The following is a 16,974-nucleotide window of genomic DNA, read 5'->3' as shown; positions in this document are numbered from 1 at the left end:
AGCACTTGCCATAATACCTTACGCATTGAGCTTCTAAATGCCTGTTAAGTGAAAGGAGACTGTGGTTATTTATTTTTATCTATACCTTGTTTTTCAAACGTTATAAGGTCTCAACTTAGAGAAAAGACCTCATTCTAATAAGGACTGATAGTATCCAAAAATTATACACAATAATTTTAAAATAAATTTTTAAAGGGAGAGATTGACATAGGACTAAAACCATTTAGAAAGATTTTAATCACCCCCAAGTCTGAGAAGTGGAAGACAAAGGTGAAAGTTACTCACCCAGAATGAATCAACTCACAAAGAACTTACAAAACATTGAAAGATGAATGGATGGATTCAAGGATGCATGGATAGATAAAAGGATGGATGAATGGATGGATGGATGGAGAGAGAGACAAACAGATGAATTGTATGCACCTGTGGGGAGGAAGATGAACAGGAAGATGTGATACATGTCTCTTATTCTCTGCATACGTATATATACTGCTGTCTCCAATCTGCAGAAGTTTAAAAAATAATAATTATTATTATTATATGTGGTATCTGTTTGCCTGGCTAAAGTACCTATATTAAAGCATCCCTGCCTTAGCGAAGTCCAATTCTGCTGAGCACATTCTCCTGCTAAGAAAGAGGCTGAACCCTGATGATTACTAAATAAGAACATAATTAATTATTTCTTCAACTGAATAGTCCTGAATTCTACCACAAATCAATCAGTTCTTCTAGCCTAAGAAGCTCTGACTCTATTTTAGCTCAATGAAAAGAAAATCAATGAAGGCCAATTATAGCCCATCTCGTTAGAGTATGCAAATGGTATGCCATACAAATGTGCAGCCATTGCCTCTGGAGTCGCAGAGCAGGCTGAAAGAGCCAACTGTGGTCTGCTGCTGGCCCCTAGCTCTTCAGGCCACAGTAAGATCATACCTGTAGTCTGCAAATGGTGGACCAAGGGTAAGCTTCCTTTCTTCATTCCTTTAACAAATATGTATTGAGAGGCTCTTATATAGAAACCATCATGTTGGGTCATCAGGGTACAGGGAGCAAGTGTAGGCAGATACCTGCTCTTTAGGGATATTGATCTACATTCTAGTGTAACAACATTCTGCATCTGAAAGCTGGTTTCCTTATAATTCATAAGTTTGCAGTCTAATTATGAGTGCCCAGAAATTTCCAAGTAAGAATAGCATATATGTCACAAAGGGCCAGGCAAGCCCTGTGTCAGGGACAGAGTTAATAAGCAGGGAACACTAAGGGGATGTAAAATAAAGCTCACCTGCTCCACAGGATTCCCTAACACCCACCACAGCCCAGCCACAGGACTGAAACTTCTACTACTACTATCACTCTTTGGGACTAAGGCTTTGCATCTCTAGAGAGCTCCGGGTCAAATACAGACATCAGATGGAAAGAGTAGGTCACTAAGCTATGTTTCCTAAACTTCAGGTATTTATTTGCACATCAAATCTCTACTTTTTCAATATCATATTTACCATATTTTATTGAATCTAAAATGTTCTGATGTTGATCTTTCTTGATTTGACCACAGGTGTGAAATGCAGGTTTACACCACTATCAGGTTTACAGCACTATATTACAGTAAAATAAGACCGGGTCTTATATTAAATTTTGCTCTAAAAGACGCATTAGAGCTGATGGTCCAGCTAGGTCTTATTTTTCAGGGAAACACGGTATAATTAATCAAGGTGTACATGTTTTGTTTATGTCCCCTTAGTATATATACATATATACTAAGCTATATATATACATATATATATATATATATATATATATAAGCAATATTATATATATATATTATATAGAAGCAATATTATATATATATAATATATATATTATATATATATATAATATTGCTTCTAATATAATATATATATATATCTATATATATTGCTTCTATGCCAAAAAAAGTCTAAGAGATAATACTACTACTCCCCAAGACTTGAGCTTGAAGCCTACACTTTACTTTGTTAAACAGTGAGATTAGCCATTATTAAAGGATTAAAACAACACTACCACCAAAATGAAACTTTCTCATCTTAATTAAAAACATTTGAGAAGAAACTGAAAAGAAGATATCACTCTACATGATTCAATGTTATGTGATTCCACAACTATATGCCCATAAAATGTTCTCCCTCATACCACTAGTCCCACAGTGCCAGTTGTCAACAGACCCTGAAAAACCACCATTAACCCCCATAAGAAAGAGTTATCAGAATTAACAAACCGTCAATTTGGAAAGCCAAATAAAGAATCCAAGGTGATGAGACAGGAAAGGGACTTCATATGGAGGTGTCAGGAAGGAGAGTCCCAAGATGGGAAGGGCCATCACAGAGCAAACAGCCCAAGGGAAAACATCAAAGTGAACTATGAGGAGGGTACTGAGCTGCCAGGGATAATCAACATAAAAGCTCTCGAGATCTAGGAAAGAGATGTTCCAGGGATATATCCATGGAAAAAGTAGACAATTAAAGAGTAATTACGAGGAATAAGAAACAATTTCGGCATCATACCAGAATTCCCATTGAAATAGGCACCTGTTTATCATTGACTCTTGTCCAACATTGCTCCTCCATTGACTCAAGGAAAAGAGGGTTCTATGACAACACAGGAAAACTGAACTACAGTCAGTCCTTCACATCGTGGATTCAACCAACCTTGGATTGAAAACAGTTGGGAATCCACAGTTGAGAATCCACAGTTGGGAATATGAAAATATCGTTTTCACTTCTCAGTTTGTTGAATCTGTGGATGTGAAATCCAAGGATATGAAGAGCCAACTGTGCAGTTGACCCTTGACCTGCAGGTAAACTTACACATAGGGTTTTTTTTCATCATGTAAACAGAGGACATAAAATTGCAGTATGGATTACAGTACAGTACTGTAAATGTATTTTCCCTTTTTTATGATTTTCTGAATAACATTTTCTTTTCTCTAGTTAATTGTAAAAAACACAGTACACCACATACAATCTATGTGTTAATCGACTGTTTATGTTATTGGCAAGGCTTCCAGTCAAAAGTGGGCTATTAGCAGTTAAGTTTTGCGGGAGTTAAAAATTATATGCAGATTTTCTACTGCTCGGGGGAATGCCCTTCACCCCTACATACATATTGTTCAAGAGTCAACTGTACATACTTAAGAACCCTGGATTATTATGCTAAGGATTTGTTGGAATGAGCCATTCATTCTGGTATTTAATCACTGTTAGTTTAATTCTCTTTTGGTCTGAGTCTCTTAATACCAATATATACCAATCTTCATGCTCTCCTCTGGAAAATATGAAGAACAAATAGCCAGAATGGTTTTGCAAGAATCCTTCTTATGCATTAGCTGTCTCTTTTCTAAACAAAACAACCCACTTCCTTTAGCCTGAGATATGGCTATTGAGATACCATCACTTAACATGAAAAGCCTGGTGTTCTAAGTTAGTGAAATCTGAATATCAGTATTCTTAACCAAAATGATGTAGGAGTGGAAAATTAACCTTTTACCCTCCCCCCCCACACACACACACACACACACTGGTCTTTCTCACTTATTTTTTATTCCATTCATCATTTTGTGCTTCTTTCCTTGAACCTGCTCATCTCTTTAAATAGTGATCAAAATTGGTCATTGTATTCTAAATAATGGTTGATCAATGCCAAGTGTATTCTTGCCTTTTTCATGTCATACTCCTGTTAATATATCTCTCAATCATGTTTCTTTTTTTAAAATAATAGCATTACAAATTGCTGACTCATATCTAATTTATGGTCCACAATACTTCTTTTAGTACCCGTGAATGCAAATCACCAGGGTTTGCATATTTAGATATAGATCTCACTTATTTAAATCATCTTCCTGCAAGTCTTCTTTTCCCTTTTCATTCTCCTGAAGTACGCATTACCTATTTCCAGAGTCCCATTCATTTGATCATGCAGAAAGGTTTTTTTAAAAGACATTAAATGCCCTATGGCCTTTTGATGTCATCACGGAGTCTCTTTCTTTCCTATCTAATTAAAGGACAACACTCTGCTTTAGTCTTTTCTTGCTCCTGATAGAGTAAAAAAAAAAGAATGTTCTGTTTCAACTTTCAAAGCTGCATCTCATTTCCTGCTTTAGTAATTCTGACCTTACTTCTATAAACCTTTCTACAGGTTATTTGTCCTTGAAGCTTCAGCTTTCCCTAGAATTCTTTCTATTTCAGAAGTTTATGTGATTCTTTGATAAATCAATTACATTTTTTTCTGTCTCCCCAACTTTTTTAGACATGTTCTTCCTCCTGCCCTTGATAAAGTTCTGATGATGCACTTTAAGAAATATAATCTCGTGTTTAAGTAATTCGTTGAAAAAGAGATCAAAGGAAGGAGCCCAGGTGAGCAGAAACTTCTTTAAGAAAAAATATTGTGTGTTGCTGGGAATATTTCAACACTGAGAAATATATGGTCAATTTGGTTTGGAATATTTTCTTCCTTTAAGTCGTTAGTACTTCCCTTTTCTAAAATATCCCAGAGAAAGATTTTCCACATTATCTTCATCTATCCAATCCAAAATTTGCCCTTGCCAGTCTTTATGCTGCTCTTAAATTAAATTTCTGTACTTGTTACCTGAGCCCATTTCCTCTCAGTAGAGTAGGAAATTAGAGTGTTACTATTCTTAATATACCCCAAAATTTTATTCAATACAATTCTGTGACCACTTCTCAGCACTTCCACTGCCAATAAATGTAGTGGACTAATGAGTCCAAACCACCTACTACAGTAGTCCCCAATTGTTGGCCTGCTGTCTTCCTTACTCCACCTGCAGTTTGTTTATTCTCCATTCGGTAGCAGAGTAATCTTTTGAAAATGTAAATTACATCCTGTTGATCCTTTGCTCTTAGTGTTCTGTTGGCTTTCCTTCACATCCCAAATAAAATCCAAACTCTTTATCATGGCCTACAAGGCCTCCCATCATCTGACCCCTGACTACATACTTTCCTGCTCATTTGAGTACGAGGGCTTTGCACATGCTCTTCCCTTCCTGGAACACTCCCTTCACATCACTATCTGCTTAAACATCAGCCCTCATAAGTTCATTTTGACCTGCTTTATTTTTCTTCATTATAATGTCCACAACCTGATACCATATTTATTATACACGTGTGCATTTGTTTAATATGTCTCCTTACTAGAAGGTAAGTTCTGTGAAGACAGGGATTTTGTCTGTTTTAGTCTCTGCTGTATTTCCAGCAACTGAAACAGTTCCTGGCATAGAGCAAGTACTCAAAAATAATTTTAGAATGGTTAAATGATGAAATAAATAATCCCTGATCTCTTTACTTAGTAATTTATCACATTCCTTTAGGGACATAAATTAAACACCATGATGAGAACAGATTACTTGGAACTCATGTCTTTGCTCCTATCAGAAGTCCTATACAAAAGAAAAGTATTTGACTTTATGACAATGCAGCTTGGAAATTTCTGTTGTGAAACACTATTCTGAGTCACTCATTACATGCTCACCAGGGAAAATAACCTGCAGACTACCTACAGAGGAAAATTTTGTTTTGCCCACTGCTCTTTGGAAAGGTCAAAAAGGACAACATTGATTAAGGTTCAGGAGGGGTAAGAAATGCTGAGGAAATAGTCATTCTGAGTAGAATTATGAAATCTACCGTGTTTCCCCAAAAATAAGACCTAGCCAGACAATCAGCTCTAATGCGTCTTTTGGAGCAAAAATTGACATAAGACCTGGTATTATATTATATTATATTATATTATATTATATTATATTATACTATACTATACTATACTATACTATACTATACTATACTATACTATACTATATAAGACCTGGTCTTACATTATAATAAAATAAGACCGGGTCTTGTATTAATTTTTGCTCCAAAAGACGCATTAGAGCTGATTGTCTGGCTAGGTCTTATTTTCGGGGAAACATGGTAGAAAGTGTGAGAAACATGCTAAGCCCTGAAAAGAAGGCTGGAGTAAGGATGTTACTGGGAGAATGTGTTCCTTCCAGGGAATGAAAAGCCCAAATTATAATCACAATGTGAATCTCATTTGAGATCAGGTCTGGTCTAGAATAAAAGCCTGGGGAAAAAAGATTGTCTATGATTTCCATGGACTGTTTTCATAAACATTATTTAAAAAAAAAAAAAAAAAGTTCAACTGTTAAGTCAAAAATACTTTTTTTCAAGTGTTTTTACCACCATTAAAAGTCAAGATGTGATCTATTTAGCAATTACTCATTCATGCATGCCATTATTCAGTTAAGAAATTGTCAACATTTCAAACTAATATAATATTAATGTCAACTGTAATTGAAAAATTTTTTTAAATACCTTTTTTAAAACAAATGGTCCAACACATATTTGTTGCATGCTTACTATGCCCATGGTAGTGGAAAAGTAGCATTCATGGCAGTGGGTGGAGGGATGACAAGAGGGTTGAAAGATGTGGTCCCTGACTCTATACAGATTTCAAGCTGTCATATTAGTCAGTTAGGCATCAAACATTACTGTTCTCTGGTGCTTTGTTAAAAAACTGGTGATTATGATCCAAGCATCCAGGAGCAGCCACAGGGTCTAAAGAGAAACAATTTGGACACTTTTCTGATGACAGCTGTTGGAGAAGTGATGGTTTTCCAAGTGTATTACAAAATAAATAGCCGCATTAAATTCATCATTACTATATATGCTTGTCTGTGCGTCATGCCAGGTGGCATGTGAGGTCTCTGGTCTCGCTCCCCACATAAGAACACAGGACATGGTAAGGCCAAAAGGAACACCCACGGAGCCATAGACAGGGGAATCATACTACTATAGTCTCGCTGGCGGCTGGGTTGGAGACACAGGAAGTGGGAGCCACACTATCTGCAACCTGCCCTGCTGTCCACTTCTCTCTGCCAACCAACCTCACTTGCTAACTGCAATCTGCTCTTGCTAACTCAGCCACCATCTTCTTGCTAGCCCCCATTTTTCTGCTAGCATAGCCACAGCAGTTATATTACTGGCCAATGGCACACTGGTTACAGCTGACCACCAAATAGCCACAGATGATGGCCATCCAATCACAGTTGATGGCCATTTACTACCTGAGCCAGCACCTTTCCACGTGAGGCCAAGAGCTAGAAACTGCACTCCTGGCACTGTCCCCACACTGTGTATGAGAATTTGAGTTGTTATTTATTTCTTAATGAGATTTTAATGGATATAAGTTTTTCAAATAGTTCTAAGGGGCAGTGATTGCATTTTCCAATGACATCCCAATATTTAAATTAAATTACCTTTTCTCTCTAAGTGTAACCGGTGTTGGCAAAGTGTTAGACTCCAAATTATTCAGCTTCTGTGTTCAGGTTCATTGAAGTTAGAGGAAGATAAGGTGAATGTGTGGTTATGCTTACACTCACATGCCATTCTTTCCATAAACATACAAAAGCAAACTTAAGGGCCGGCTGGGTGGCTCAGGCGGTTAGAGATCCATGCTCCTAACTCCGAAGGATGCCGGTTCGATTCCCACATGGGCCACTGGGCTCTCAACCACAAGGTTGCCGGTTCAACTCAAGTCCCACAAGGGATGGTGGGCAGCGTCCCCTGCAACTAAGATTGAACATGGCACCTTGAGCTGAGCTGCCGCTGAGCTCCCAGATGGCTCAGTTGGTTGGAGCACGGGCTCTCAACCACAAGGTTGCCAGTTCAATTCTTCAAGTCCCGCAAGAGATGGTGGGCTGCGCCCCCTGCAATTAGAAACGGCAACTGGACCTGGAGCTGAGCTATGCCCTCCACAACTAAGACTGAAAGAACAACAACTTGAAGCTGAACGGCACCCTCCACAACTAAGATTAAAAGGACAACAACTTCACAGGAAAAAAGGCCTGGAAGTACACACTGTTCCCCAATAAAGTCCTGTTCCCCTTCCCCAATAAAAATCTTAAAAAAAAACAAAAAAACAAAAAAACTTTACAAAGAAGAAAAAAACTGAAACCTTCCCTGTTGTCCACTGTGTAAACTGCTGCAGTGGAAATAGATGGGTTTGTTCAGCATACAATCCAACCTCTGTCTACCATGCCTTCCCACACTGCAGAAGCCAGAAAGATAAAAACAACAGTTCCCTGACTCCTTTGCAGATGCGCTTGGGCAAGACTCAAATTTAAACCTGAGTTCAATGGGGAGAGAGATGTTTGTTTTGCTGCTGTAGAGGTAGCAGGAAGATCGTGGCTCCAGATCTATGTTGGAACCAGCTTCCTGATTTCTAGATTTGGGCCAAGATGGTATGTTTCTCAACCAACAGTAGAGGAGTGGTTTCCTGATCCCAGGCTCACAGTTAAGGGAATGTGACCCTGGAGCTAACAGCGGGCCCAGTAGCCTCCTGATTCCGAAATTCCTGATTGTGATGAAGTCACAGTTCCTTTGCCAGGTGATTTGGGTTGTCCTTTTTGTAATAGTCCCTGGAGGGCCAGCTGGGGCCTGCTCCTCCAATCCTTCCAATAAGCACACCTGTGTTAAATCTCCTTCTGCTTAAAATAGCTGAAGTGGTTTCTTTTACATCCAGACGAACCCTAACTGATAGAGCCTGAACCATAACTCTACCCAGGAGGTAACTCATCAAACCGGTAGCTTCTGCTTTTTCCATCCACCTATAGAAAACATTCTCTAAGTCTTATCTAAACACTACTTTGTGTGGTATTTTAAGGGCTTTTTTTTTTTTTCACACTACTTTAATGACTCCTAAAAAAGAACATAAAATTCCTTTTATGTCTCCTTGTCTCTCTCCTCCATTTTTTAGTCAGCCTCCATTTCCTGGGTCATGGTAAGCTCCTTGAAGTAGATCTATTAATGCAAGGGTCATAAAAACAAGATGTGCCTTGAAAACATAAGGGGACTTGGTGGGACAGGTTGGATTCAAGAATCTCCATTTTTGCTTCATTAAAAATTATTTTGTTGGAAAACTGCACCTGAGAAACATCAAAATCTAGGATTCATTCCATAGTTAGGTTTAAGACAGAACACTTAAGATAATGTACTCAAGCCTTCCAAAGCTGACTTGAGAGAATGGTGCATTTACTTGTTCTTTGCAATTTCTACATCAACCACCACCTTTCAGCATGTGAAGCAAAAAAATAATAATTAATAATTATAACTCCTACTTGTTGAGAGCTTATGTTGTGGAAGATTATATGCTAGAGCAGGGGTGTCAAAACTGCGGTCCAGGGGCCAACTGTGGTCCGCAATCCATTGTTAATTGGCCCGCAGCAAATTCCAAAAACATATTTAGTTTACTTAAATAAATGAGGTGAGGCAATACGTACTTCACCTCAAGTGAGTGGCCCGGCTGTTTGTGTATATTACCACATATGGCCCTTGGTAAAAAACGTTGAAAAAAGTTTGGACACCCCTGTGCTAAATCAGCAATTATTTCCAAACCTCACATCACCCCTGAAACATCATTTCCTTTCTATAGATGAAAAAACAGGCACAGAGAAAGTAAATTTCCTGGGGTTTTAACTCTGTTTAACAATAAATACATCATCATTCCAGCATATTCATTCAATCCATCATTTAGTAAATCTTTTCTGAGCACCTCAAAGGAGGTCATACTTCCCAGGGGGCCACGCCTTCCGTGGGGTAACGCAGGAGATACAATAACTGCGAATAGGTTGAACAGTTATATAGCACACTCACTTCTTTAAGCAGAAGATGGCCAGTCCTGCCCACTGCCATTGCCTGGGAAACCTGACATGACCAGTTCTCAAGACATCAGGATCCATCTCTTTTAAGTAACACCTTGCTTTGGTTCTGACCTTTTCATTTTTGCTTTTCGTGCTTGAGTTAACACCCCAGCACTGCCTTATTAGCTATGTAACCTTGGGCAAGTTATTTAAACTCTCTGAGCCTCAATTTCCTCATCCTTAAAGTGAACATAATAAAACTACCTACCTCATAGGGGTTATTATAAGGATTAATTGTAAATAGAGCTCTTAGAAGAGTGCTGGCAAACTCCAGAAGCAGCTAGTCTCTCCATAGAGACAGAAGGGGTGGGCTCAAAATCTGAGGGAGTCAATTGCTCCTGGCTCGCTTGGTGGTGCAAGGTGGTGGACATCTCCCTGGATAAGCTCACCCGGAAGCGGAAGAGCAGGGCTGCAGCAACGGGGTGTCCCAATGCCAGACCTGGAGTTGGAGGTATCTGATCTCATGATGGGATCCAGCAGAGCCTTCTCAGCCAGCCAGTATGCACAGCCACCTTCCAGCAAAGGTTTGACGCTCGGCAGAAGACTGGGCTTTCGGATGCCTGGCTCCAGCTGGGAGTCCCGGATGCCTGGGGAAAGCTTTTGCAGCAAGATGCCCAGTTCCATATCAGAGGGAAAGTGCAAGATGCCAGAGAGAAGCTGAGCTCCCGAAAGCCTCAGAGCCTGGTGCCCCAGAAGCCCCTCCAGGTGGCCGAAGCCTGGATAAAGCTGTTTGAAGCCGCATTCCCCTACTGCCTTCATGAACCCTGCACTCCGATTGGGACAATGACCCCACTCTGAAGCTCACTAAAACCATCCAGTTTCCACAGAAAAAGGCCATGGCACCACTTCATGCTCCTACTGCTGGGATGAGGATCCATGTTATCAATAACCACCAGGCCAAACAGAATTTATAAGACCTGGATGAAGACGATGACTTTGTAGCTCCCATTCCTAGGAAACATGAAATTTGCAGCCTCGAGCAGGTTTCTCCCTCACTCATAGAGGCTGAGCAATCCCAAGTTTCCCACTTCCAAGGCCCTCCCCCTCACCAAAGTGGTTCAAAATGACGCATACACAGTTCCTGCTCTCCCCTCTCCTGTTTGAACAAAAGCCTAGATCAATATGTCCTGGACATTAGTGAACAAGGAATAGCCCCCCAAAGAGCTGCTGTCTGCTGAGCCTGTCCTCAGCCCTTTGGAAGTTACCAAGATAACCACGAATAACCTGCACCCTTGAGACACCGAGGAGGACACTGCTGAGCTTTTCTGTATGTGTGGAGCACTGAAGTGGTCTCAGCAGGCCCATCCTCGGGCAGCAGAGGTGGTCTTTGTGAAGTAGAACAATGCCATTACCAGATGTATATGAGATGTAACAACCAGGCTCTGCACAGGCACCCAGTGAAGTGCAACCTTCACATGAATGAGAATGTTATCACCTCAGACCACCCCATCCTGCTACAGGTAAGTGACAGCCCCTCGGTAAAAAGGAAAGTAAGCTGCCTGTCACCTCATCCAACCCCCTGCCGAAGCAGACACTGTGTCATGCCAGGTAGCATGTGGAGTCTCTGGTCCCGTTCCCCACATAAGAACTCAGGACATGGTGAGGCCAAAAAGGAACACCCACAGAGCCATAGATAGGGGAGTCATACCACTATTCTCGCTGGTGGCTGGATTGGAGACACAGGAAGCATCAGCCACACAATCCGCAACCTGCCGTCTACTTCTCTCTGTCAACCAACCTCACTTGCTAGCTGCAATCTGCCGTGCTAACTGCAATCCGCTCTTGCTAGCTCAGCCATCATCTTCTTGCTAGCCCCCATTTTTCTGCTAGCGTAGCCACGGCAGTTATATTAGCGGCCAATGGCTCACTGGTTACAGCTGACCACCAACTAGCCACAGCTGATGGCCATCCAATCACAGGTGATGGCCATTTACTACCTGAGCCAGCACTTCCCCACGTGAGGCCGAGAGCCTGGAAACTGCACTCCTGGCTCTGTCCCCACACTCGACCCATACAGGATCTCGCCTCACAATCTACATGACAAGCATCTTCCACGAGGGGCCCTGTGCGGGGAGCCTGGAGGTGAATGCAATATCCCGGACACAGCCAGGTTTCTCAGGGCACGATCCAGTCCTTCTGGGCACAGCCAGACTTCTGGGCTTCTTAGCGTACCACCAGTCTCCCCGGGCACAATCAGGGCCTCTCACGTACTGCCACTCTCTCTGGGCACAGCCAGACTTCCTGGACTCAGCCCGGGCTCTCAGGGCAGAGAGACTCTCTCTGGGTCTCTCAGGGTACCATGCTGGAACAACAGCATCTCACAGTCAAGGGGCTTACATAGTCTTGATGGCGGCTGATCAAGACACAAAAGCAAACATCTGCCAGTTCCACTACGTGGTGGTACGTTCCCAAGCAAACAGTCCATGGAGGACTCAGCAAGCATTTCCTCCTGGAACTACAAGTCCTGCATCTGGGCTGCCTCAGCAAGACCTTCCCAGCCCACAGGGCCGCAATGACCTTCACTTTCTCCAGCCTGTTCTGGTTGGGGAACCATCCACGTCTTCCCACCCCTCCATGGGGGTCCAGCTTTCTGGCAGCTGCTCCTCCTGGTCTTCCTGAGACTGAGTGTTTATACGCACAAACTTCTCCAATGCCCTTCGGAGAGCTTTGGCCGGCACCGTACCCTGCTCACTTCGCCATGTGTCATGCCAGGTAGCATGCAGGGTCTCTGGTCCCGCTCCCCACAAAAGAATGCAGGACATGGTGAGACCAAAAAGGGAACATCCACAGAGCCATAGATAGGGGAGTCATACCACTATATTCTCGCGGTGGCTGGATTGGAGACACAGGAAGCAGGAGCCACACTATCCACAACCTGCCATCTACTTCTCTCTGTCAACCAACCTCACTTGCTAGCTGCAATCTGCCGTGCTAATTGCAATGCGCTCTTGCTAACTCAGGCACCATCTTCTTGCTAGCCCCCATTTTTCTGCTAGCGTAGCCACAGCAGTTATATTAGCGGCCAATGGCTCACTGGTTACAGCTGACGGCCAACTAGCCACAGCTGATGGCCATCCAATCACAGGTGATGGCCATTTATGACCTGAGCCAGCACTTCCCCACGTGAGGCCGAGAGCCTGGAAACTGCACTCCTGGCTCTGTCCCCATACCCTGACACCATCCTGAAGTCACTCTTCAGTCCTCAGGAACTTCCATGACCACACAGCCCACCGAATTCAAAATCAAACTTTGAGTTGGAGAGTGAGCAGGGGAAGAGGAGGGTGGCTCTGTTTCCCAAAGCAAAGCTTGTGACCATCAGACTGGAGACCCCTGAACATGGGAAGGGTCTCAGGGGTAGAGAACTTCCTCACTGGAGGAGACCAGCCTTTCTGTTGTGTTCTACCCTGTGCTCTTCTGTGCATTAACATTTTCTGCAGCATGCTTCTTCTCCCTCCACCTCATCACCAAAAAAAAATTTTTTAATAAAAAAAATAAAAAACTGCTGGCACACAACAATATGTGTTAGTCATGGTTGTTATCATTACTGCCATTATTACTGTACCACACATGAAAAGTACACAGAGTATTTACTAGAGTATGAGAAAAATCTCAAGGTATGCTCTTCTCAGAAAGGGAAGCCCACAGGAACAGATTGGAGCACATTTATTTTAAATTGACTTGGTTCAAAGCTTAAAGACAAGTCAGTTTCTGACTCCCAAATCCAAGGGCCACTATGGTTTGTTCTGATAGTCCACACTGAATTCAGTCTCCCCAAATTAGAAGTACTTCAGTACACTCCCCTGGCCTCTCAGAAACTAAGTCCTTTTGTAATAGACTGTACTGTGCCCCCCAAATCCTGACTTTAAGGCTGAAGGATTTAGTTCCCCAACTGCTAGGTGTGCTGCCCTCCAACTCTCAGCTCTCAGCCCCTGGAAATTGCCCTCACCGGGATGAAGACAACCACCTCAGCCAAAGACTTACCTTCTTCCTAGTTCATCATGCCTTCAATGACACACTGATGCAGAGACATGAAAATGCAGCCTCCAAGCCCCAACTGGGGAAAACTCCAAAGGTCTATTCCTGTTGCAGAGCTCCCCACCGAGTCGGCCACTTCACAGCCCAGCTTCTCCTTCTGCCCACCTCCTCCCCAGCATGTGGGAAGCCCAAGAGCATGCCCTAATAAGCTCCCTGCATGCTCACCTCTGACTTAGAGTCCACTTCCCAGGCGTCCCACCTGCAACATCCAATCTGTAGACATAAACTCCAAATTTGCTCCATGTTAAAACAACTCTTCACAGGGACCAACTTCTACTTAATACATCAGGCACCTCCCCAGCTGCTGTGCTTCCCAATCCATAGACCTTGTTTTCTGCTTCCTCCTTGCTTTTGCTTTTCCCCCTTAAACTCATAGCCAAAGACAGAACGTGTTCAAGTAATATTCTTTCCAAAACCTTATTCCAGGCTTATTAAGGGATTGGGTTCATGAAACTTTGTTCCTACCTCACTTAGGGTGAGTTGTCTCCCATGAGTCTCCTCAGCACTTTATGCAGATAAACTTGTGTCAGGCCTGCTGAACCCCAACTACCAACACAGCTGAAGCTCATTGGTTTACCCAGTCCACAGGATTTACCATTAACTGCTTAATGTTTCCTGGTAGGAGGTGAGCATAAATAAATATTTACCTTCTAAGCAGAGAATAGTCATATTCAGCCCAGTTTAAAGCTGTAATTTTTAAAAGACTGAACAGTTTCTAGTTCCTTCTGAAACCAAAAGAATCATCTTAGCAGCAGAAGGCACCCACGTGAGGATGAATTCAACCCATTTACTATCTGGGCTATACAGTTTCCAGCTTTCCAATAAGGAGGGCATGACATAAATTTTCTTCACAGCCCAAGGCAGGTATTTCAAATGCGTACCTCTGCTCGTTGAGCACACACCTGACCTTACTTGTGTCTGCTTACCGCTCTCAACTCTGCCAGAGGCCTAGAAGAGGATTAATCCTCAACACCAGGATGACTTTCCTTCATGCAGAAAGTCAGCGGAACTGCCACATGGAGAGAAGAAAAGCAAAACAAATTGGGTGACGTGGCTTTGTGTGGACAAGCTTGGTTTACGTTTCAGCTGCTCTCGTTGTCAGTCATTTTTATGCTGTGCTGACAGTTATCCACGGTGTCACCACTGGAATGAGCAGCCCCTTCTCCTCTCCATCCTTGTTCTCAGATGAGGGGAGCAGATGGTACATGGAGGAAAGGGTAAACTATATGCCAGGAAACCCAGACTCTCTCCCAGGAACAAACTTATTCTGAAGACATCTTCCATCAGCATTTTTTTTTAACATTAGTCACATTTTAATCCTAATGAATTTATCAAATGGACACTTTATGCTTTAAATAAGTGTATCAGCTAGAAAAATGGTTCTCCTAATTATAGTACATATACAATAAATGATTTTAGTTCAGGAAGAAAAAAACTGAAAAGAGGAAGAACTACCATGTGTTAATTTATTATAACAAATAAATGAAATGGCTACCCTATTATTAATAGTGATAATACTCAGCTACTATTTATTGAGTATTAACTATGTACCTGGAATCATACTAAATTGTTTACATTATCTCATTTCATCCTAGTGACTAAACTAGAGTGAAGGAGTTATGCCCCAGTTTACAGATAAGAAAATGAAGGTTGCAGGGATTAAGCAGACTGTCCCACCTAACACAGCTAGAAAGTAGTGGGAAAGAGATTCCAGTAAAGAAAGTACTGACTCTGCCCTTCACCATTAACTCATTGGCCACCGGTCGCTTTTCACACCTTCATGACAAAAACCAGGATAGACATCCTGCACTCAATCAGCTGTCTCCTTGTTACTGGTAGCCGTAATCTGTGCCATGACCTGCCTGTCCTAAGACTCCTCCAGGGCACTACATTCCCAAGGCCTCCTGTTTGAAGACCCTCCCCCTACCAGCCTGGCTTCTTGAAGGAAGGAAGCCTATCTGGCCCAGTTCACAGTTCCCTTCCCTTGCATTCAAAGCCGCTTCAGCCTGGACACACTTCTCAGATGCTACAAGCATAACAATAGTTTTCAGTAAAGCCCAATAAAGCTTTCAATAAAGCCAAGACTCATCTTAAATTGAGGGCAAACTCTCTAACTCAAGGGCTTATTTGCCTATTTTTAATCTTCCTAGTTACACAGTAAACACTGAGTTATTTGCATGGTATGGCTGAACAACTACAGGTGTTTTGCTTTTAATTAGAAAAGGAATGTCTGGGCACAGATCACTCCCATTTGGAAATAAATGACTATTCCTTCCTTGTATCTTGTGGCCTATAGAAGTCTCCTTTAGCACTCAGTTTGCAGCTCTCTGGAGACTTGACTCACCAGCTACCCAATAGAAAGCTCATTGACAGCAGATTTGTTAATCTTCTGTCCCTGGAGGCCCTTATTTCACATAGGAAGTGCCAAAAAAACAATTGTTGAGTTGAATGTTATGGTTCTCTCATACAGACACAAAGTCCAGAGAAAACCCCTCCTCTAGAGTGAGCAAGTCATCCTGGTTTGCCGAGGCCTTCCTCGTTCAGGCACTGAAAGTCACATGTCCTGGGAACTAACTCCCTCAGTTTGGGATAAATATGGACAGTTAGGCATCCTATCATTTTCTCTGGCATATGTACATCTACTTAAAAGTCAGTCCTCCCCGCCCTCCACGTCTGAGACAATACTCCAAGGGAAAAAAACAAAATTATCATGCATACACATTTGGACTTTTCCAAAAAACATAAAATGGAATCTAACATGACAGGTGTAGAAACATAATTAGCTACAAGATAAAAAGAAGACAAAATTTTAGCCCAAAGATATTTCTTTTCTGTTTTCGTTTTTAAAGAACCTCATAGTTACATCATAAATATTGAAAAATACAATGGGAGGGGTGAAATGATGGCAGAAAGGAGCCAGACCCTCAATATGTACTGTCATCTCTCAGAACACTAATGTAATGTGTGATTTTAGCAGCATACTGTGCACATGTTTAAAAAAAAATCAATTTTTCTTAAGAGCCAAAGGGTTAAGGAGAGGTCGCAGGCACAATTGGAGAGCCTAAAAGCCAGATATTATTTTTGAGAGACTATAATAGCCTGGTGATCAGTTCAAGAAAATCACAGTCATTCAAGATGATGTCTTACATGTACTGGCTTCTCTGTAAAATGAATTTACCTTTTCATTATTATTTACT

The 16,974-nt window shown here is 41.9% G+C and overlaps 1 pseudogene; it reads left to right on the top strand.

Moving 5' to 3' along the window:
• Positions 1-821: 821 nt before the first annotated feature.
• On the top strand, positions 822-13,922 carry LOC109447185 (polymerase delta-interacting protein 3 pseudogene; annotated as a pseudogene).
• Positions 13,923-16,974: the final 3,052 nt, after the last annotated feature.

The sequence above is a fragment of the Rhinolophus sinicus genome, chromosome 1, assembly GCF_057876585.1.
Source record: "Rhinolophus sinicus isolate RSI-liver-muscle chromosome 1, RSI-T2T, whole genome shotgun sequence".
Classification (NCBI taxonomy): domain Eukaryota; kingdom Metazoa; phylum Chordata; class Mammalia; order Chiroptera; family Rhinolophidae; genus Rhinolophus; species Rhinolophus sinicus.
This window is presented reverse-complemented; position numbering and strand designations above follow the sequence as displayed.